The sequence below is a fragment of the Fukomys damarensis genome, unplaced genomic scaffold (genome assembly GCF_012274545.1).
Source record: "Fukomys damarensis isolate Sample0158 unplaced genomic scaffold, DMR_v1.0_HiC HiC_scaffold_7, whole genome shotgun sequence".
Lineage (NCBI taxonomy): Eukaryota > Metazoa > Chordata > Mammalia > Rodentia > Bathyergidae > Fukomys > Fukomys damarensis.
This window is the reverse complement of record NW_022900919.1, coordinates 15708318-15731691: the sequence shown is the minus strand read 5'-3', so window position 1 is coordinate 15731691 and position 23374 is coordinate 15708318. Positions and strand designations below refer to the sequence as shown.

The following is a 23374-nucleotide window of genomic DNA, read 5'->3' as shown; positions in this document are numbered from 1 at the left end:
AATTTAAAAAACAATTTTGCTCAATTTGCATGTAATAATTTACATCATTATAAACATATATACCAATAAAGCTGACAAAGAGTTCAGGCATATAGCCAATCATTTCTGGCACAGGTCTCAAACAAGAAATCTCACTGGTCACTGGCATACACATGTAATCCCAAGTACTCAGGAGACTGAGGCAGAAGGGTTCCACATTTGAGGCCTGCTTGAGCAGCATGGTGAGACTCTTCTCTCAAAAATTAAAAATGTCCAGTGCCACAGATTTAGCTCAGTGGCACAGCACCTGCCTGGCAAGCAACAGGTCCTGAGTTCAATCCCCAGTAACAAAAAACAAAAATGTGTAGCTCAGTGGTAGTGCACTCCTGTGCTCAGCACCTAGTACCAAACAAAACAAGCTTCATACATGAACACAAAAACTCTCTTATATGTGGTTCTAATGATCTTTCCAATATTGTAAGCCAATTACTTGATCAAGAAAAGATTTCTTCTAAAAAGACCACAGCACATCAAATTCAAGCATTGCTTCTGGAACATATATACCCATGCCCATAAATATCTGTCTGCAATGCCTACCCACTCTAGTTGTGTTTTTCACAGCAGATGAAGGAATTTCAGGACATGAAATAAGAAGATGAAGTACAATGGTACACCACACAATCTTATATTTTCAATAACTATAGTTTGGCAAATGTTTCAGATGTTAACCATTTTCTTCATTTAACAGAAATACAAATTTCTGAGGCATTAATCCTTGGTGTCACTGTCGGTTCTTGATAGTCTGATAGGGTAAAAGGCACAGATTTGGGAGATTTCTGGATTTGAATCCAGTTCTTTTATTTCCTAACTATACAATGTTTTACAAGTTTCTTGACTCCTGTGGGACTTACCTCTCTAATATGCACACCGGGATGTTATAATCCAAGCACTATTCTGAGGATTAGAGAAAATCAACACAAAGTGTTTATACTATATAAAGTGTTCATAGTATATAGTATATAAAGAAGCCCTACAGTGATGCTCATTACTCCTCTTCTTGCTTTGATTCATTTAAAAACAATTCCTAATAAGACTTCCTTCTTACTCATCTTGTTTCCTACATTTATCAGAAAACCTTGTTCCTCTGAAACCTTTAAAGGTAATGAAATAATCCTCTATTCTAATGCCTAGTAGCTAAAAGTTTAGGTAAAACAGATTATGCATTCCCCATCAACCTTTTCCTGGGTTTATGGAATGTTCTTTATTTTCTTTCCTTATGACATTAACATCTTGAGCCCCTCATGTTATATATATTATATCTCAGTAAGCATAAGCAAATATTACAATGGTAAAGTATCCTAGAGATTCTGAGGGGATGGAGAAGGGTTAGATTTGAGATCACTGTACTGTTTTGAAATGGATGAAACTAATCAATTATGAAACGGATACTCTATCTATTGACAAATATAAGAGAAAATGTACTTCCACTAAGTTTTTCCTGCTAAATCATACTTATCTGTAATTAATAATTCACTTGAGAATGGAAATTTTAAAGTTAAAAATATGGTACAGAGGAAAACTTGTAAGATGACAGAAAAATCATGCACTGGCTCAGAGTCACAAGTGTGCAAAAAAAGAACATTATTGTCATTTCCACACTTGATAGTGGCTGTCTCACAGCTGCTTAAGATTAGCATATGACATGAACTAAATGTTTTGTGTATTTGTAAAACTGTTCTACTTTGAATAAAATGAACTCAAATAGAAAAGCATCTGTAGGACAGTCACTTAAAAGGTCAATGAAATGATTCAGGAAGTCAATATGCTACATCAAACGAGGGGGAGACAACTGGAAATTTAGCTTTCAAGCTGGGGTTGACCTTGTCTCTGAAAGCATTTAATTAACTGTATAAGAGATTATGCTGGTTTACCTGCTTGCTCAGATTACTATATACTGTACAGCTACATTCCAATAAAAACCTTTGAAAACAAAACCTGATTTATACACCACTACTTGATGTGAACCCACGTAACAAGCTTAGAAGAGATCATTTCCCAAGAAAGGGTTAATTAAAAAGTGACACAGCTTATCGCAATAAAAGAGAACAAACCATCAACTTTCCCACTATTAATTTTCAAACGGTTTCATTTTTATTATCTAAATCTCGGGAAATTCCCTTCACTAACCACAACATATTTACCTAGAGGAGTGTGTTTCTATTGTCTCATTACCTCCTGGTGCTAAATATTCAATCTTCCAACTCACTGTTTCTATGTACTTCTGTTGTTTTCCACTTCCTTGAATGACCTGTCATTGCAATTATTTTCTCACTGGATACCACGAATTATCCTTTTTTAAAATTTTTATTTAATTTCTTGGTGCATTCTAGGTATACAGTACAGTTCCATTCATCACTCGATCTTGTACCTTTACATGACAGTTCTTGGTTCTCATTTTTTCCCCTTGTCCCCATCCTTCCTTCACCAACTCCTCCCCTCCCTACCTACCAACACTTTAATTCCATTTTTAATTTTCTCACATTTTTCCCTTCCCTTATTCCCATTCCCCTACCCTTCCCACTGTCCCTACACCTTTAGCCCTTTTCTTCCTATTTCACATTGCTAATTATCCCATTAGGATCTTGAGTACTATTTTAGTTTTTCACACCAGAGAAACTATTCGGTATTTACACATGTGTGACTTATTTATTTCACTTAGGCGTATATCCTCAAAATGTATCCATTTTCCCATGAATGAATCTACTTTCTCATTCTTTATGGCTGAGTAGTATTCCATTTTATAGAAAAACCACATCTTTATCCAGTTTCCAAGTTTTAGCTATTACAAACTGTGCTGCTATAAACATAGGTGTGCATATGTCACTGTGGTATGATTCTTCTAATTCTTTTGGAAAGATACCCAGCAGAGGGATTGCTGGGTCAAATGGAACCTCTTAGTCCCAGCTCTTTGAGGTATCTCCATATTGATTTCCATAGTGGTTGTACCAGTCTGCACTCCCACCAACAAGGGAAAAGTGTTCCTTTCTCCTACAACCCTGCCAACATTTGTTATTGGTTGATTTCTTGATAGCAGCCATTCTTTGTGGGGTGAGGTGGAATCTCAGTGTTGTTTTCATCTGCATCTCTCGAATGACCAGTGATGTGGAACATTTTTTCATATATTTACTTGCTGCTTTTACTTCTTTGAGAAATGTCTGTTCATTTCAGATGCCCATTTTTGAATTGGGTCTTTATATTTAGGGGGGCTGATTGTTTTGAGTTCTTTATATATTATAGATAATAGTCCTGTTTCTGAGGAGCAGCTGGTAAAAATTTTTTCCCACATTGTAGGTTGTCTCTTAGTTCTGTTGATGGTTTCTTTTGTAGTGCAGAAGCTTTTTAATATGATGAGATCCCAACTTGTTGATTCTTTCTGCTAATTCCTGTGTGACTGAGGATTTGTTCATAAAGTCTTTTCCTATGCCAATATCTTCCAGAGTTCTGCCTAACTTATCTTCCAGCAAGTTTATTTCTGTTTTAATATTTAGATCTTTAATCCATTTGGATTTTAATTGAGTGCATGGTGAAAGATAAGGGTCCAATTTTAATCTATGGCAGGTTGAGATCCAGTTTTGCCAACATCATTTATTAAAGAGGCTATCTTTCCTCCAGTGGGGATGGTCAGCTCCTTTGTCAAAGATGAGGTAGCTGAGTACATCTGTAGTTGTTTTTGTGTCTTCCAGTCTGTTCCATTGATCCTCTGGTCTGTTTCTTTGCCAGTACCATGCTGTTTGTATCACAGTGGCTTTGTAGTATAGTTTCAGATCGGGAATTGTTATGCCCACTGCCATGTGTCTGTTGCCTAGGATGGCTTTTGCTGTTCTAGGTCTCTTATGGTTCCAAATGAACTTTTGGATTCTTCTTTCTAGTTCTGTGAAGTATAGTGTTGGAATTTCAATTGGCATTGCAATGAGTCTGTATAGCAGTTTCGGTAGTATGGCCATTTTCACTATGTTGATTCTTCCTACCCAGGAGCAGGGGATATCTTTCCATTTTCTTATATCCTCTTCAATCTCTTTTCTCAGAGTACTGTAGTATTCAGTGTAGAGGTCTTTTGCATCTTTTGTTAGGTTGATTCCTAGATACTTCATTTCTTTGGATGCTATTGTGAAAGGAATTGTTTCCCTAATTTCTCACTCAGTGAGTCTGTTATTTGTGTACAAGAAGGCTATTAATTTTGGGGTATTGACCTTGTATCCTGCTACTCTGCTAAAAGTGTCAATGAAGTCTAGAAGTCTTTTGGTGGAGCTTTTTGGGTCTTCACTGTAGAGTATCATATTGTCAGCAAATAATGAACAGACATTTCTCAGGCAAAGAAATAAAAGCAGCAAGTAAATATGTGAAAAAATGTTCCACATCACTGGTCATTCAAGAGATGCAGATGAAAACAACACTGAGATTCCACCTCACCCCACAAAGAATGGCTGCTATCAAGAAATCAACCAATAACAAATGTTGGCAGGGTTGTAGGAGAAAGGAACACTTTTCCCTTGTTGGTGGGAGTGCAGACTGGTACAACCACTATGGAAATCAATATGGAGATACCTCAAAGAGCTGGGACTAAGAGGTTCCATTTGACCCAGCAATCCCTCTGCTGGGTATCTTTCCAAAAGAATTAAAAGAATCACACTACAGTGATATATGCACACCCATGTTTATAGAGGCATAGTTTGTAACAGGTAAAACTTGGAAACAGCCCATTTGGCCATCAGTTGGAGATTGGATAAAGAAGATGTGGTTTTTCTATAAAACGGAATAATACTCAGCCATAAAGCATGAGAAATTAAACTCATTCATAGGAAAATGGATACATATTGAGGATATACTCCTAAATGAAATAAATAAGTCACACATGTATGAATACCGAATAGTTTCTCTAGTGTGAATAAACTGTAATAGTACATAAGATCCTAATGAGATTAACTGACATTGTGAAATGGGAAGAAAAGGGCTAAAGGTGTAGGGAAAGTGGGAAGGGTAGGGGAAAGGTAATAAGGGAAAAAATATGAGAAAATGAAAAAAATGGAAATAAAGTGTTTTTAAATGGGGAGGGGAGGAGGGGAGGAGGGGGTGAAGGGTGGGCAGGGACAAGGGGGAAAAAAAATGAGAGCCAAGACCACCTGTCATGTAAAGGTACTAGATCCCAATAATGACTGTAACTGTACTGTATATCTAAAATGTACCAATAAACTCAATAAAAGAAAAAAAAGTTAAATATAAAACATTAACTTTTAAAAAGGCAGAAGTAATCATTTTTTTACTCTTCTACAACTAGTATTTGCTTAAGATAAAGAAAAAAACTAGTTTTATTGAGGTATCTACAAAGATACAGGTATTGAAACAGGTACTTTAAGTACATTATTCAATACTCATGACTCCTTCAAAGTAATAGTATTCCTGTTTTAGAAATAAGCAAACCGAGACTCAGAAGTATTAACTCATTTGTTCAAGGTACAGCACATAGCAATCTGACAAATCTGAGTTCAAGATCAAACTTTACCACTTACAAGAATTTGGGCTAGACAATCTGAAAGCAAAGTATCTTGATTTATATATATAAAAAAAAAACGGTAATAGTCTCTTTACAAAGTTGCTGAGGTAAAGAGGTTAGTAAACAAATTATTTAATAATACCTGACACACAAGGCAGTCAATAAATAATACCTGCTGCACTCATCACACCACCAATAAGCAAAACTTATGTTCTCTCCACTATATAATACTGCTTTTGAAAGAAAGGGTAGATCTTTAGAGAAATACTTCAGTATCTGCAGCAATAAGTACTTTATTTAGGGTCATTTGAAGGCAGAATGGAACAAAGAGGCCTTTAAGGGATACCTTTCTTTAGTAGGCAAAAGATGGTCCACTCACTCTAAGTAGATCGTTTTCCAACACATGATAGTCTCTGATTTAAAAAAGAAGTTCCAAAGTCCATCATGTGCTAAAATACTCAGTACAATGATGAGCACTGATGAAATTCTCACAAAATGTAGGACAAATGCTGAGCCCAAACTGTCTAGCTTTCCTAACTGATTTAAGGATTAACTATATATATATATGATGTACAGACTTAATATATTATCAATAAATATTCAGTTTCTACTTTCTTCTACAAAGAAGAGGATACATACTACACACACTTTTTTATTGCTGATATTTATTAACTGGCTAACAACTGCATCAGCTATTAACCATTCACTTGCAATTTATTCTCTTAATGACTGTGTGAAGGACAATATTATCTCAATTTTCAGATAAAGAAACTACTACCATGAAGTTGTGGAACTTTAAAGCTATTAAGTAACAGAGCCTGGATTTGGGCCAACATCCTATAACATCATGTAATGCCTTTCCTGCCTATTTCACACAGAAGAATACAGACCAAAACAAACAATACTTTAAAAATAAGCATTTTGGCAGATGAGTATATAAGTCCTAGATCACTGTACATTACTGATATTAGGTACAGTTTGTGGCCTATGATTTCTATGAACATTTTTCTCTCTTGCTTTTATCCTGAGGATTTACTCTGGCTCCCTCACTCAATGGCTTCCTGACTCATTAGTGCCACACTCCTCCAATAGTCAGTTATGTGTTCTAGTCCCACTTAACTGCATTTCTTTCAAGATCTTAAAATGTAATTTTCCATATCCTACTATAAGTTGCACAGCATCAATATTGAATATACCAACATACACATAAGTAAAAGTTAAACTTATTTTATACTAGAATTGACATCTAAATATTTATTGATGTGATCATATGGCTTACTGTTCTCTTTTAATATCAACTTTAAGCTGCTAAATCAGTTCAGGAAATAATTTTTAGATGTAATGTTAAACCCAGCTTTCTCACTAAAGCAGTATGTTAGCCTTGACTGCACTTTAGAATTGTCTGTAGAGTTTTTAAAACTCCTGAGCTACAGATCATACCACACACCAATTAAATCCAAATCCACAGAGGCATTCCCCAGGCACCACTGTTTTCTGAAGCTCAGAGATTCTAATGTGCAATCAGAATCCCCAACTGACTCTGATTTGTAGCTAACCTTGTAAAAAGTATTGTACAGCCTTAAAGTACCCTACAAGTGCCAAATGATTTTAAAAAGTAAAGAAATGCAAAGTTAAAACTGGCAACATTGAAATGCACAGTGGTGTTACAAATACTGTATCTTCTGACCTACTCATACAATTTCTTGGAGCTTACCCTAAGAAAATAATTTAACAGAAACAAAAAATAGTAAGTAAAAGATAAGACTAACATTAGCATTCGTTTTAATATTTTAAAAAATCAGAAATTAACATTCAAAATTAGGTGAATGTTTTCAATACTCAGAATATTTTACAGAGCCTCAAAATAATTATAAAAACCACAGAATAAATAAAGATATAATAAAGTGAAAACATCAGATTACTAAATGAAGTATCAAATACAACTAACACCTAACTTTTCCTAAGGGGTAAAAAAATACTCCCAATAATGATTCACTACAAATTTATCTAATTATGTTGAATGGAGACATCCCTAAAGTCAGGGTGAGTATAATGGAAAAAGTATGTTTAAAAGATGTTTTAAAATTATATAAAATGCAAGATAATGAAATAAACTGGTATTGTGGTAGAGGCATAATGAATATTATATATAACTTAATTCTTAAAAATAATTTTTTCCTCTTGTCTCCTTACGTCAGAGGACAGAGACAACAAAGTACATATGTCAGGGAAAGTTAACTGAAATGAACAAATAAAAATAAACCATGACAGCAAAATATCTGCTTAGACTCCAACACAGTTATATTTAGTTTATACCCCGACCAAACCAGGCAGCACTTCAGATAGAAACTCCATTAAGAAGAAATCCACATTAACCAACCTTCTTCACTCACTCAGTAATGTACTTTCTCCTTTCAACCCTGTTGCTGCTCCCCAGATGATTGGTCATGTAAGTGATTATAAAGTATAAGCAATAAAATAAAAATTTTATGTAAATGTTATGTAGATTTATAGCCCACCTTTGAACATTAGGGTTAGGGAAGCCGATCCTCTCCTCCCATGGAGGTGAAAATCTGCATATATTTTTGACTCACTAAAAATGCAGTAATAGCTTGTTCCTGACCAGAAGCCTTAACAATAACATAAGCAATGAGTGAATACATATCTTACATGCTGTATGCATTGCAAATGGTGAAAATAAGTAACACAAAAGAGTGATTTTTACTGTGATACATGTAATTTACTAGTGAGAATCAGTGGAGAGAGGAAATGCATGACATGGCAATTTAAGTGGATATTCCACACTCACTGCAACACGAACAGGTGGTAACTACAAATTACTGAAGTACACTATAAACTATAGCTAATCTTGTGCATTTAGGATATGATTGTGAATCTTTCCATTTTTCTCAACTCTGAATATCATGTACCATCTTGTGTCTACATTTTTATAATTTTTCCTTTCTATAATAAACTTATGTATATTTTATGGTAGTTAATGACAAAAAAGTTATCTACATATATTTTATGTTCTCATGATATACCTTTCTCTTAAATTTTTCAGTATTTCCAGGTTATGATGTCCACTGTAATTTTTTCAAATTGCTGCAAATTTCCAAAACTACAAAATCTGCATATGAATGGATCAGCACAATTCAAGCCCATGTTCTTCAAGAGTCAACTGTAGGGCTGGGAATTTAACTCAGTGGTGCTGCTGTATGCGTAGCAAATGAAAGGTCCCAAGTTCAACCTACCCACCCCACCCCCGCTTCCAAAGAAGAAGTCAATTATGTATTTCTATAGAACCTAAATTAATCTCTATCAAGATGCTCTTTTCTTTTCCATGGCAGTTACTGGTTTACTAATTATTGTCTTCTGTAAGTCTACAACCTGAGGATACTTAATGAGTCAGAAACATGGCACCTGACGATTATTTTCAAAGTGAGAGCATTAGCTCTACCAACCAAGATTAAATTTTAGGTTAGGAAAAGGGAAATGCTACTGAGGCCATGGTGGCCCATTCCTGTAATTCTAGCACTCTGGGAGACCAAACATGAGACTTCAAGGTAAAGCCCAGCAAGACACTGTGTGTGGGTCCTGAGTTCAATCCCCAGTTCTTGGGATGGGAGAGCTTACAAAATAGTCTGGCACTTGGGCAGAATAACATACCTGGGTAAAAGAATTTCAAACTGATGACAAAAAACAAATCAAGAAGAAAAGTCCAATATCCAAGTACAAAGAGACGGAGAACAAAGCAAAGGTAGGGTTGTCTTTGAAATTAGTTTCTTTAGGTTACTCATGCAGCAAAGCTACAAAACAAAATCAAACAGTAACCATATGTTTTCCAATGTAAATAATCAAATAACAGAAACGTACATCCATTTCTAGATTTTTATTACTGAAAATCATTTGAAACCTACTATGATAAAAGGTTTAAGAGCTAAATATGAATCCAAAGTGTAATGGTGAATACTAAAATAAATGGATTGATAAAACTTCCAATTATGAAGATTCAACAGTTTCATGAATAAATATTTTGTTTTACTTATAGAAATCAAACTTTATTCACAGTGAAGTCATCAGTTTGTAAACTAGTTTTTCTAGTTCAGAAAAAATAAATTTTTTTTCATTAGTCTGAGCAGGACTCCCACCTTCAGGCATAAGTTTCACGTGACTAAAAATCAGGTTAATATCATTAAATTCAAAGAAAAGAATTCATACTTAATACCAGTCTTTTAAGCTTCTAATGAAGCTTATATTTTCATGGGATCCACTGACCTAACTCAGTAGCTTTCACAATTCCTTACTGAAATAGATTAATCTTTTTATGTTTGTTTGTTGAGACAAGATTTTTTACATAGTCCAGGCTGGCCATGAACTCACTACACAGCCCTGGCTGGTCTTGAACTTGCAACAACTCTCCTGCCTCAACTCTAGTGCTGAGATTACAGGTGTATGCAAATTAATTTATCTAGAAACAGTTAGATAAAACAGACTATAACAAAGACACAATGTGTTCATCACAAAGTACATGTAAATTTTTTTTGATCTGCCTTTTCTAATTTGCTATTTTTACATAAACATATGATATGACCTACTCTCCCAGATAATAGCATTCATGTACAGTAAAATTTAGTGTATCAGAAGTAACATCTCAAATTATTTCAGAATCAAGATTTTGAAAAAAATTTCCAATTCATCACAGAAGGAAAAAGTCTGAAATAAATTACTAGAAAACTTAGATTTAACATCAACAGGGCATAAGAAACAGGCAAGAAAGAGAAAGCACAGCATTAGATGATAAATGATACTTCACACTAGCAAAGATCCACTAGACAAGGTTTCCTTTTCTCCTAAAGGTATAGGTTATATATTTGCCTGAATAAAACTGAAAATTAACTAGATAATATTCAAGAGTATTTTAAAAGTTCAGTTCCCTGTTGGTCTTTTTTATCATCATCATCATCATCATTATGAAATCTAAGGCATCTAAATATTAATTTTATCACATGTCCCAAAGAGCTTCTACAGATTTAGTGACATAGTTTTCTTGAATAAGATGTGAAATACTGGAAGTAAATCACAGTAAACAATAAAACTGTAAAACAATAACCCGTTTTTCACATTCCCTTGATTAAAAAAAAAATCCTATTTAATCTTCCAAGTGACAAGGCCAATATTCTGCATTACAGATAAAATGTAGATGAAATAACCAATATTTCACAGAGGTATGGTCTGAATGAGGGTAAAATGTGATTTTCTTTATTTACCCCAAGCAGTCTATTTATTTAATTTTGTGTAGTAGGTTATGTAAATTAATGAGTTGTAAGCAGAGCTAGAAACAGTATTTCCTTATTTCACATGTCAACGAGGTATCTAAATCTTAAATTCAAAAGCACATAACCTCTACAAAGATGTTATACACAGAATACCAGAAAATAATTACAGCATAAACATACAAAGAATTTTGCTTAATTCTATATGAACCCTTTATGCAAACCAATCCTATGAAACAGAACATAGCAGGACAACGTATTACTCCTCAGTATCTCAAAATGCATTAGGTTCTATACAAATAATCATCCCTTATGTTCATTGTGGCCTTTTTCTATTATTGACAAAATGTCTCCAAAATCCTATTGAGAGATTTCATTCTTAATACATGCCATTTTAAATGCCATTGTATTAGAAATGTATTCTATCTGAAGCCTAATCTTCTCTATATTAAATTTAAATGCCAAATACATCAAAATAGATTTCCAGAAAGTTAAAGGTCTAGGTTATACATTTATTCAAACATTCAACAATGTATCTACTATGTTCCTAGACAGTGGCAACATAATGATGAAGAACTAAATGAACCCAGGTTCCCTCTAAAAGCTTCTATTACAGACGGGTATAATTTGTGGTCAGGAAAAACTGAGGTGATATGACTACTGACTTGAATGATATGAAAAAGCCAGCAAGTGGAATCAGTGAAACAAAAATATTTTGGCAGAGTTCAACAAATGCAAATATTCTCTGGAGGCAATAAACTGGCCAGTGTGGCTGTGGCCAGTGTAGCTGTGCACGAAAGAGGGGGTGGGGGAGGAGGATGGTGATGATAATGATGATCATGAAATGTTATAAAATGACATGGGAGTTATATGTGGTTCAGATTTCACAGACTATGAGTCTGGCCAGGAACTAGGTATGCTACTCTTGGTGGTGGTAAAAATTATCAAAAGGAGGAAGGTCAAAAATAAAAAATTAAAGAAGGAAGCTAATAATATTAACTGCTTAGCCTGGTACTAGACAGCATTACCTACTTTCAATTTATCTTTTTTTTGTTTTGTTTTGTTTTGTTTGTTTGTTTTGGTACTCACAATTTTGGGCAGGTATAAGGGGACTGTATTTTTATTTTGCATGTAAGGAAAATGAGGCTAAGAGATAATTTGCCCCAAAATACACAGCCAGTAAGTGAAAAGACCACAACATGTACTCAATCCTAATTCTAAAATTTACATGCCTTTTTTCACTTCCCAGAATACCAACATTTCTACAAGTTTCAAATTATGACACATTCAAATTTAACAAACTACAAGTCTGATATGTATAAGAAAACAAGTATATTACATGTTCTTTTGTTTTCATAAATTTCACAGACTCTGTAAGCAAGTCTTTCAATAGTAGAATAACACTAACTAAAGGTCACTCCTCAGAGAGTGAAGAGTTACAGCATCTACGGTTAGGCCTTGACCTCAGTTTATGTATGTGGTACAGCAAAATTCAATAAATCCCAGGGTAAATTTGAACTATGTTGCCACCATTCTAACTGCTATGCAACAATCAACAACCAATCACCCCACCCATCTGTCTATCTTCCCACCCTAGCATGCACAACTCAAGAAAAGTCTGGGGCTTAATGTTAACATACATGAAAAACCCAGTCAAATTATTTACAGAGAAAAATACTTTCCTGGCCCTAATGACATCAGTCATTCAGGGAAAATTCAATGCTACTGCTTACTGAATTACAGTAAATACTCAGAGAAAATGTCAATGAGGACAGTAAGTGATGAAAATTAACAATGCATCAGTTTGGTAGCTAATACTCACACACATTTCCTGAAGCACCAGGAACATTGCAAGCCCATCCTATTTTAATTGTGACTTCATACCATAGCTTTAAAAGTAAGGAAAAGCTAAGTCAGCCCTCCCAGAAGGGATATTTTGCTTGGAGTCTACTTCTAATGAGGAACTACAGTGCTTAGTTCCTTATTCAAGGGCTATTGCAATATAATCTATGAAATCACATTAACATAACATTGCCAAATCTCAATGAGTTCTAAAAAATAAACTACAATGCACTGAAATGGACCCGGAGAGACATAATTCCAGAAGGGAAGCATGTAGGGTTAAGGGGGAAAGAGCTGCTCCATCTTTTAGCTATTTGTTGGGGATTTACAGCTAGGCTATATATAGTCAGCTATGCATCCATGTATACAAAGATTGACTAGGAATTTTAGCACTGATACTCTTAGTTTTCTTCTGCTTTCATTCATGAGGGAGAGGGATTTCAAGGGGTGTATCAGTCCATTTCTTATTGCTACAGTATGATGAAATTTCAGAAGCTGAGTATTTATAAAGAATAGAGATTTATTTAGCTCTGTTTTAGAAGCTGAAATTTCAAACATCATGACACTGGCTCTGGCAAAGGTTCCCTGGCTGTATCACCTAATGGTGAATGGTACCAAAATATTGCCAGACAAGAAGCCAAAGAGTAACTCAGTGTTCATATTTAGGGTTTTATAATAACTCACTATCTCAACAACTAAGGGATTCCATGCAAACTATCTTAATCCCACCCCAGGGCATACCTACTTCAATGACTCAAGGATTTTCCCCCCTTGAATCTCATCTCTTAAAATCACCACACTGAGGACCCAGCTGCCAACATGTTACCCCTTGGGGAACGATCTAAACCATATGCAAATGACCAAGATGACAAAAATCCCATCACTTTCTCCTTAACAAGTAGCATAGAGAGGGTGCAAAGGAAAAGAAAAGGCAAGGAGGCACATCCTATGAACAACTATTGTTGATCGCTAATACTTTGTTGTAAACTTTGCCCCTTAAATAATTAAAAACAGAAAACTCTCATAAGGCAATAGTTAGAACAAAGGCTGGAAACTCAGATAGGCATGAGGTCCTTACTCTGGTATTACCACCTGTGTAATCGTAATCCTAGACTTCAATTTCCTCTTAGAAACACTAAGTTTATTGTGAGAATGAAATGAACATGAATTCTAAGTGTTACCTCAGTGTTTGAACCTCTACAATGTACAACAAACCATCTCTATGTATATACTATTGGCCTGATGTGATTCCAACGAAGAAAAGCAGAAGCCATGTTCTGAGCATTACATGTGAAAACAAAAAGGGATTTTGTTTGGGTATTATCTTGAAAGTACCTGTGTCCAGCAACTGGCCCTCATATAGCACTATTTACCTCTCCACAAAAAAAATCTGAGCAAAAAATAGGACTTAATACCATGCTGTTTCAAAGGATGGGTTACAACTGTGAGGCAAGGCTGACCAGGAAACAGAAAGCCAAAAACTGGACCTCACTACATAGTTCAGGCTGGCCTTGAACCTCAGCCTCCAGAGTGCCAGAATGTACACTGCCACACCTGGCCTTATTATTATCATCATCATCATTATTATTATTATTATTATTATTATTATTATTATTATTATTATTATTATTTTACTTTTGAAAAAAGGTCTCAATAATTTCACTAAGTTGCTCAGACTGGGCTCAAGCTTGCTATTCTCCTGCAAGCCCCATAGGGTGCTGGAATTACAGTTGTGCACCACCACACCTGCATATTTTAAATGCAGAATTCAACTAGTCAGATATGGCATAAAATACACATTATAAGAATAAAGCATTACAATAATAAGTGACTCATTTGACCCAGCCATCCCTCTGCTGGGTATCTTTCCAAAAGAATTAAAATAATTATATCACAATGATATACGCGCACTTATGTTTAAGACAGCACAGTTTGTAATAGCTAAAACTTAGAAAGAGCCCATTTGCCCATCAGTTGGAGAATGGATAAAGAAGATGTGGTTTTTCTATAAAATGGAATATTACTCAGACATAAAGAATGAGAAATTAGATTCATTCATAGGAAAATGAATACATACTGAGGATATACTCCTAAGTGAAATAAATAAGTCACATGTGTAAATACCGAATAGTTTCTCTGGTGTGAATAAACTATAATAGTACATACAATAATAAGTGACTGTGAAAACAGTTACCATTACATGGAAAAACAAAGTTTTCAATGATTAAACAACTAGTTTGACAATATCAATACTGGCAGAACACACTAGCTAGATAACTTTAGGAATAATATTTTATCTTTTACAATTCAACAAAGTTTATAAAATTAAAATACATGGAAGGTTTATAGGGATTACATCATAAAATCTCTAATGCTAGCATTCATAGAAAACTAAGCTGAATAATTTCTAAAAATATGTCACACTTTATTCTATAAGAAGGAAAAGTGGTCAAAATTGTATACAGTAATTATGATAGTTATCCTTAATTCCAATATAAAAGTGTTAGAAAAAAACTGCATGCCCAAATATATTTTGCTTTAATCAATCAATGTCAAAAGAGATTAATAAGAATACTTCAAACTGTGAGCAGTGCTGCACACAGGAGGATCTCAAGTCCAAACCCAGGCTGGGAAACAAACTTACTGAGAACCTGTCTCAAAAGAAAAGGTGGGGGGGTAGAGATATAACTCGGTGCTCCCTGGTTTAATCCCTACTACCTCAAAAACAAAAAGCAACTTTATGAATACAAATCTTTACACTTGCCTTTGCATACTAAACATCCTTTTTAAATCGTCTCAAAATAATTCTTATACAATGCTAACCAATTTCAGCAGCTAAAGGATTTCTTTGATCTGCCAAACTGAGAATCCTAATATAAATTCCTTTTAGAATGCACACTACTAAAAACTAACCTGAATCATAACTGTCTATAGTAGAACATCTCAGGGATATTATCAATGTACCATGAGAAAGAATGTGGTGTGATGGTGCGAGAGAGAGTATATGCATAAGGAGTATAATGCTTCCAGTAACAATCAAACTCAGTAATGCTCAAAAATTATTGCCAGGTGTAGTGGCACACACCTGTAATCCCAGCACTCAGGAGGAGGAGGTAGAAGGATCGCCATAAGTTTGAGGCCAGCCTAGGCTACATAGTGAGTTCAAGGCCAGCCTGAATTATATAGCAAGACTCTGTCTCAAAAAAACTGAAAACAATAATAATTATTGTCTTACAATTAATTATAAGGTCAAACTTATAACACAAATATTTACTGTTAACATACAAGATTATGTATTATAATATCTATTCTTTTAATGCACAACTTCATTCTATGCTGGTGCTATTCCACATTGGCCAAATATTGACTTTATCAAAAATGTTCATTCAATGCATCTACTTTGTTTTCTATCTTTTTTTGGGGGGGGTATCAGGGATTGAACTCAGGTCCTTGAGCTTGCAAGGCAGGCCACTGAACCGCTGAGCTAAATCCGCGGCCCTCTACTTTGTTTTCTTAAGGATTCCTTCTACCTCTGCTAATAATAAGTTCCAGTAAAACTTTCAAGTTATTCTATTATTATGCCTTTATGCAATGTTCAAAACTGACCAAATATAAAAAATGTGCAGTTACTAAAGGTTGACTTTTTTATAGAACAGACATGTCAGCAGCTCTCTCCTTTTCTCGCATACACCTATCAAGACTCATACTCCAAGTCAGTATTTTCTCCCATTCAAGTCTACAGCAGACTCAGAAACAGTGTTTTCAAAAGCACATGCTGCTGCCATAGAGAATTTGTTCCCACAGATTAAGCTGTAAATCTCACAACTCTAAAGAAACATCTGAGGTGTAAATGTTACATGGCAACAGAGAATGAATACATGCTCAGGCCTTCCGCTTTCACACAGCAGAGGGAAAAAAGTGTATATAAAGTGAGAAGGGTAGGGAAAAGGTAATAAGGGAAAAGAAAAAAAATATGAGAAAATGAAAAACTGGAAATAAAGTGTTTGTAAATGGGAAGGGGGGGAGGGGGTGAAGGGAGGTCGAGGATAAGGGGAAAAAATGAGAACCAAGACCTGTCATATAAAGGCACAAGATCCCAATAATGAATGTAACTGTACTGTATACCTAAAATGTACCAATAAACTCAATAAAAAAAAAAAAATACACGATGCTTGAAAAGGCTTTGTGATTCCATACAACTTCTTATATCTATCTTCTTAGAGAAGTCCAACACAATATAAAAGTTCATGGGCTTTGGAACTGTTCAAATTATTGTTTCATCACTTACCAACTTTGGCTATTTCCTTGTGAAATGAGTGTATTTTCATCCCCAAAAGGTTGGGAGAGGATATGAGAATTTATGCAAAATGTCTAGCACAAGCATTATAAATGGTAGCTAGTGTTACTGTTATATAAATAAATAGCATCCTCAGAAAGTGCCTTTTACAATTTTATAGCGTGTTGCCGGACAGTGATCTTAAGAGCACCAGTGAAATGGCTTTAAAAATATGCAATGCCAAAAATTCTTAAAGCTGTTCAGTCTAAAATTTAAAAAAAGAAAAAAGGCACTGAAAACCAGATCTATAAATTTTCATAATTAAATTAGTCACAAGACTGATAATGCTACCAAATATGCTTTTAAACAAAAGCCTGAAAACCACCTTTAGATAGGCTTGTGAATAATGGTGACTTACCAACTATATGGCCTCAGGGAGCTTTTTTACTCCTTTGGGTCTATGTTCTCTGTACAGTAGCATACTGTACTAACTATACTTTACAGGTCTGTGGGGAGGTTTTAAATGAAAATACATGTAAAATCACCAAAGCAGCACTGTGCATAAATACAAAGGAGATCTTCATATCTAATAAATGTTAATATCCTCCTCCTATCTAGCTTCTCTCCAGATCTACTACTTCCTCTTTATCAAAACCCAGGTTGCAGTGACCAGGAGATGAGATAAATAGACACACTGAACTTCAGCCAGAAATATATCAAGCTGTTCCAAATCCTGCTCTTTGGCCATTATTTTGAGTGGTAAGTTTGTATATTTATTTTATCCTTTCCCCTCAAAAGCAAGAACAAAGGCTCCAAACTTGTGTACCAGACAAGCTACCAAGGGCCTACTATCAAGTACTTGAAGAGGAGGCTAAAAAAGCAATCAAGATGTTGACAGAACATCTTGCAAAGCAGTACTTGGTTCTACTGTGAAATATGTACACTGGAGTAGTTATTCTACCACCTGACCCTGAATCCAAGTTTCATGTGTAAGCATTTCAAAAACACTTGAGAACTTACAGGCATAAACCCTGAGAGGAGCCAATATTGCCTACTATAGTAAATCATGACTGTGCTGCCTAACCTACTGCTGCCAGGTTAGGACTTTTTCTGAAAATTCACATGTTGTCTCAATTTGGACAGATCAGTGGATTGGGCCTAAGCTTGGTTCTGTTACACTATGGCCTTGCAACCTTGAGCAAAAAAGTTCATTCACTTCCTTCAGTTTCCTCAACTACAAAAGAGATAGTAATACTTACCTAACCCACTCATCACTGTCATGAAAATTTAAATTTAAATATAAAATAACAGCTTGAGGATAACCAACCATACTTTGCATGCTGGACATTGTGGTGCACACTCACAATCCCAGCATTCAGGAGGGACTGAGGCAAGTGGATTGCCATGCGTTCGAGGCAAGCCTAGGCTGCTACACAGTGAGTACAAGGTGAGCTTGAGTTATATAGCAAGACCCTGGCTTTAAAAAAAAAAAAAAACACATGATGGGTAAATGTAAAGTTGCTACAGCTAGGACTTTGTTTTCCTCAGGAAAGACAGAAACTAGAGCTAAATGGAAAGCAAATAACCATTTCATAATTAATTGCTATTTCATCTTGTATTCCAGTATTCCTTAATCTCTTTCTCCCCTCTGACAAATTTTTGTATAGGGAAGAATATGGGCCGTGGAATTCCACAATGTCTGCGGAATAGTACCTCTACTATATTCTACATAAGCCTTGGGCTAGTTACTTAGTTCTCTTGAGTCTCCATATTTTATCCATAAAACATAAATAATATCAACTTCAGGAAGATCATTATAAGACTGAAATAAAATAGTATCTGTAATATCCCAACTATGATTTCTAGTGCAGTATAGGCATTTGATAAATAAGGATGTGTTGAAGTGATACTGAAAGAAATCTTCTAAGAGTAGCAACATTGAAAATGATTCTTTCTTAATCTCTTCTTCTAAAGGTAGCAACACTGAAAATGATTCATCTAGAATCCCTGTTCAATCACCTTCAGGCATGTATTAAGCCAAAATAATTCACAGAAGTAACCCCTGCATTCAAAACCACCTGCTCTAAGTCTGATTCTCCCAATACTCTATGAACTTTAATTAGCAACTACCATAGAAAACTACAATACTATTAAAAAGATACTCTAGGAGCCGGGCATGGTGGCACATGCCTGTAATTCCAGCACAAGAGAGGCTGAGGCAGGAGGATCGCTGTGAGTTCAAGACCAGCCTGGGCTACATAGTAAGTTCCAGGTCAGTCTCAACTACATAGTGAGACCCTGTCTCAACACCCCCCAAAAGATACTCCAGGTAGACCAGTCAACTAAAATTTAAGTTTAATTGATCAGTGAACTTACTTTTATTGATGCTATTACTATGTATTTATAAGAAACTTTCAAATAGATCACCATAGTTTAAACATCTGTACAAACTTCACTTAATTCTAATCTTGTGTAGACAGAACAGCATCACTCGTAAAAGATGAGAAACATGAGGCTAGTCACATGAGCTACTGAGGAAGCTTAGATTTTAATTAAAGCTCTTCACCTCTAAGCAATGTCACCATGCTATTCTCTCTTCAAACTCAAGTATTTATATCCCTTTTACTTGCTCACAGAATAAGCACAATCAGTATAAGCTCTGATTTTTCCACATTACAAATACCAGGAGCCTGGTCATTTCACGAGATGGGTACCAGATGAAGAAATCAAGAGTTAAGAAATGGAAGTTGCTCAATATATCTGAAACAATACAGCTAAAAAATGCCAAAACCAAAACACAAATTTAGGTTTGACCTCTATATTTCCACAATTAGCCACTTTCTGGAGGTGCTGCTTACTTTCAGCCCCTCCCTTCCAATATGAGCATCCAGGTTCTGAAATTTCTTCTTTTTTTTAATGTGTGGTATGTAAGCTGGGCCTGATAGCATCTGGTTCTGTCTAACATTCTCTTCTTAGATGAATCTGATTCCACACTCTTCCAAAGCTGACACTTTCTCACATTCATTAAACCAAGAATCTGAAGACTAAGAGTTCTGTCGCTAATCTATCCATCACTAATAAGTTAGGAGACCTTCAGAGGGAAAATCTTCAAATCAGGGAAGATAGACTAAGTATCTACCTTAAGTAGGGGTAGGTGCAATTTTCTGAACCAAAATTTCCAGCAAGATTGGTAATATTTTACTTAAGGTGAATTTTTAAATCTCAAATACATTCATATTCATAATGTACAATCAAAATATAAGCTAAAATTGGGCTGGGGATTTAGCTAAGTGGTGCCGTGCCTGCCTTGCAAGAGCAAGGTCCTGAATTTGATCCCCACTACTGAAAAAGAAATATATAAGCTAAAATAAAATCAGCAAGTCAATAAAATGTCTTCCTCCTGTGACTATACTAAGTGAAATTTGGGCCAGGGATTTAGCTCAGTGATTCTGCCACCTGCCTCGCAAGCGCAACGACCCAAGTTCAATCCCCGGTACCAAACAAACAAACAAAAAAACTCTAAGTGTAATTCAACAGTCACAGGCTTTATAAAGAGAAACTGCCAAATATATGTCCTGAGTGGTTCTTCTGTCTGGTTCTAAACACATGGGTCTCATTTAGAGAATCGTTCTACCTCTAAAAATGGCTAATCACTATTTTCACACAAAGAAGTAAAATTCAGTTTGTCAAAATGAACTGTCAATTAAAATGTGCCTACATACAGAAAATACAAAATAATTCAGGCTCTATGCAGAGGACTGCAATACTGATTGTGCCCAAAGCAGGCTGTGAAGTGTTAACCCCACAAGTGGATTTTTTACAGAAGTGAGTATGGCTGAAGCTTACTTGCTGAGGTCAGAGTAACTGGCACCCAAATTCTGTTCCCACAACCAAAACCTTCAGGCTAGAAGGACAATATTCCAATTACAATCATGTGTTTTGTCTATTCTGCTCCTAATTTGAGAATTCTTTGTCTTGTCCTTTATGAGCCTTGTTTACATTAATGTCCATAGAAACCACACATCACCTTTACCCCAATTGATTGCCAATAAAAGTCAAGTACGTAGGACTGTCCTGGGCCTTTGTTGGTTGCACTGGCATTGGTCGTCCTGGCACCCCACTTTCTCTCTCTTAGTTCTGTGTCCTAGTGTATTCTTCTTCTCAGGCCTGCATTGCACACTGGGCAGGTGAGTAGTGGAGCCTGACTACAAGGGTCTCTTACAGCTCTACCAAGTACAATGCCTCTTTACACTGCCAAGTTTAAATAAGTAATAAAGCAAGGAATTGAATATATTTTGAGAGGACTAGAAAAGGGGTGAACCTCACTGTTTTCAGTGAAAAGTAGGATCTAAATAGTTATTTAGTAAATTTAAAATGTATATAATCACACCTCAATTTCATACTAATTGACAAGGTGTGATAAAGGCAGGCAGCTTATAAGGGAAAAAAATTAGTAAAGGGGTTGAAATATCCTATGTCAAATGATTTCACTAAGTATCAAAATGACAGACTATACAATGTGGCTATTCTTAACTTTGTACAAACCCCATCAGGAATTTCACAAAACAAACTCAACTCAGAAACATCTATAAATTATTGTCAATAACTTCAAAGGGATAGAGATCCTCTTCCCCAAGAAGTCTATTCATGGGCTCCTTGGTAACAATTCTAGAAGTGGAAGGAGCTCTGGACAGCCTCTTGGCCTGGCTTTTATTTTTGTCCCCAATCCTGTAACCTAATTAATCCAATTACTTTGTCTCTCTGGATCTGTTTCCTCATTTTATAAAGATGATCTTTCTCCTCTGCAAAGCTGAGTAATATTCTGTTTTGTGTATATAAACCTTGTTTATCTGTTATTTACATGTAAGTTATTTCCATCTTCTGGATGTGAGCTTTGTCTTTTCAACTGACAGTAACTATGTATGTATGGGCTATACTGTGATGTTCTGAGTAGTGATAAATTGTAGAAAAATTAAATCAAGCTACTTCACATTTATTGTCTCATCTACTTATTTTTTTGTGATTAGAACATTTAAAGTTTACTTTTAGCAATTTTGAAATACACATTATTATTCTGACATATGCTACAACATAGATGAACCTTGACAACATTAAGCTATATTAAAAAGTGAGGCACAGAAGGACAAATATTACATGATTCTTATGTGAGGTACCTAGAACACATTCTTAAGAGAAGAAAGTAGACTAGAAGTTACTAGGGGCTAAGGAAAGAGACTGAATAGGAGATCAGTACCTGGTAGGTACAAAATTTCTGCTTGGGTTATAAAACAGTTCTGGAAATGGATAATGAACTGTGAATTATATACCTAAAAGAAATTTTATGTATGTATGTAATAGTATGTGACACATGCAAGTAGGCAAAAAAACCACACCTTTCCTGATGGATTGTGGTTGAAATTCTAGAAGTCCACTATTATCACAGCAATACTGACAGAATGAATAGAACTTGCTCCTTATCACTTTTTAATTGCTCAGAACAGTTAACAGTCTAGAATTCAAGTTAAGGGCTGGATATGCAAGGTACTCTTACTAGCCCATCAAAGTCCTGCACTTGGAGGTTTCTCCCATTAGTTTTCCCTTATTGTTCTTCCTTTATAAAGAAGTGGGCTTTCCACATGTAACAGAAATATTTCTTTAAAGGCAGAAAGAAAAAAAAAAAAAAAAACAACTCCAAGAAAATACTCCAGCTTTCTTAAAACTGTGTGCTGCGATAAGTCTTGTGACATCCCTTTCCAAGCATACAATGAAGCTGTGGTAATCACTTTATTTCCCCATTTGGATGGCAGTCTTTAATTTAACCAACTCTGCTTCCCAGCAGCTATCCGTGCTATGAAATCCAATTTAGAGGAACTCTATTTAAACTTCACAATAGTTACAGTGAGTTAATTCAACTTCTGGAACAAGACCTCCTTTCCCAAGACCAGCAGAATGAATACAAGCACTGACCAGATGGGAAGTACAGAGGAGTGGAATATATCGCTCTCTGGAATACTTTCATAGAGGAGCTCAGGTATCCACATGCTCATTTGAGATGAAGAATACCCCTCCTACCACCCCTGTATCTCTAGCACCCATCAGAGAGGTGTCTGCAAAGAACATTCTGTCTGACTGGACTGGGAAAACTACAAACTTAGCACATCAAGAAGAAAAAAACCTCTATATAAATGTAAGTAGCACTACATTCTAATATCTCTTTAGCGAACTTCTTCATTACTTTGCATACATCTAAAAATGATAAAACATAAAATACAAGTCAATTAAATGTGGCATGAGCAAAATATCTTAGAATCTGGGAATACTGCTTCAGTTTATAAGTGGTCCTAAATCAGTAGAGAACACAGATTCAGGGAGATTATTCTTGCTCAGATAATGTGGTGGAAAAGATGATGACCATAAAATCAATAGAAAATATACTATAAACCACAGAAG

General features: G+C 35.4%; 1 protein-coding gene across 8 annotated transcripts in view; it reads right to left on the bottom strand.

Annotated features, from left to right (window-relative positions):
* Akap13 (A-kinase anchoring protein 13) overlaps nucleotides 1-23374 on the bottom strand; it is a 236686-nt gene that overhangs the window by 159786 nt on the left and 53526 nt on the right. The window lies entirely within an intron of this gene.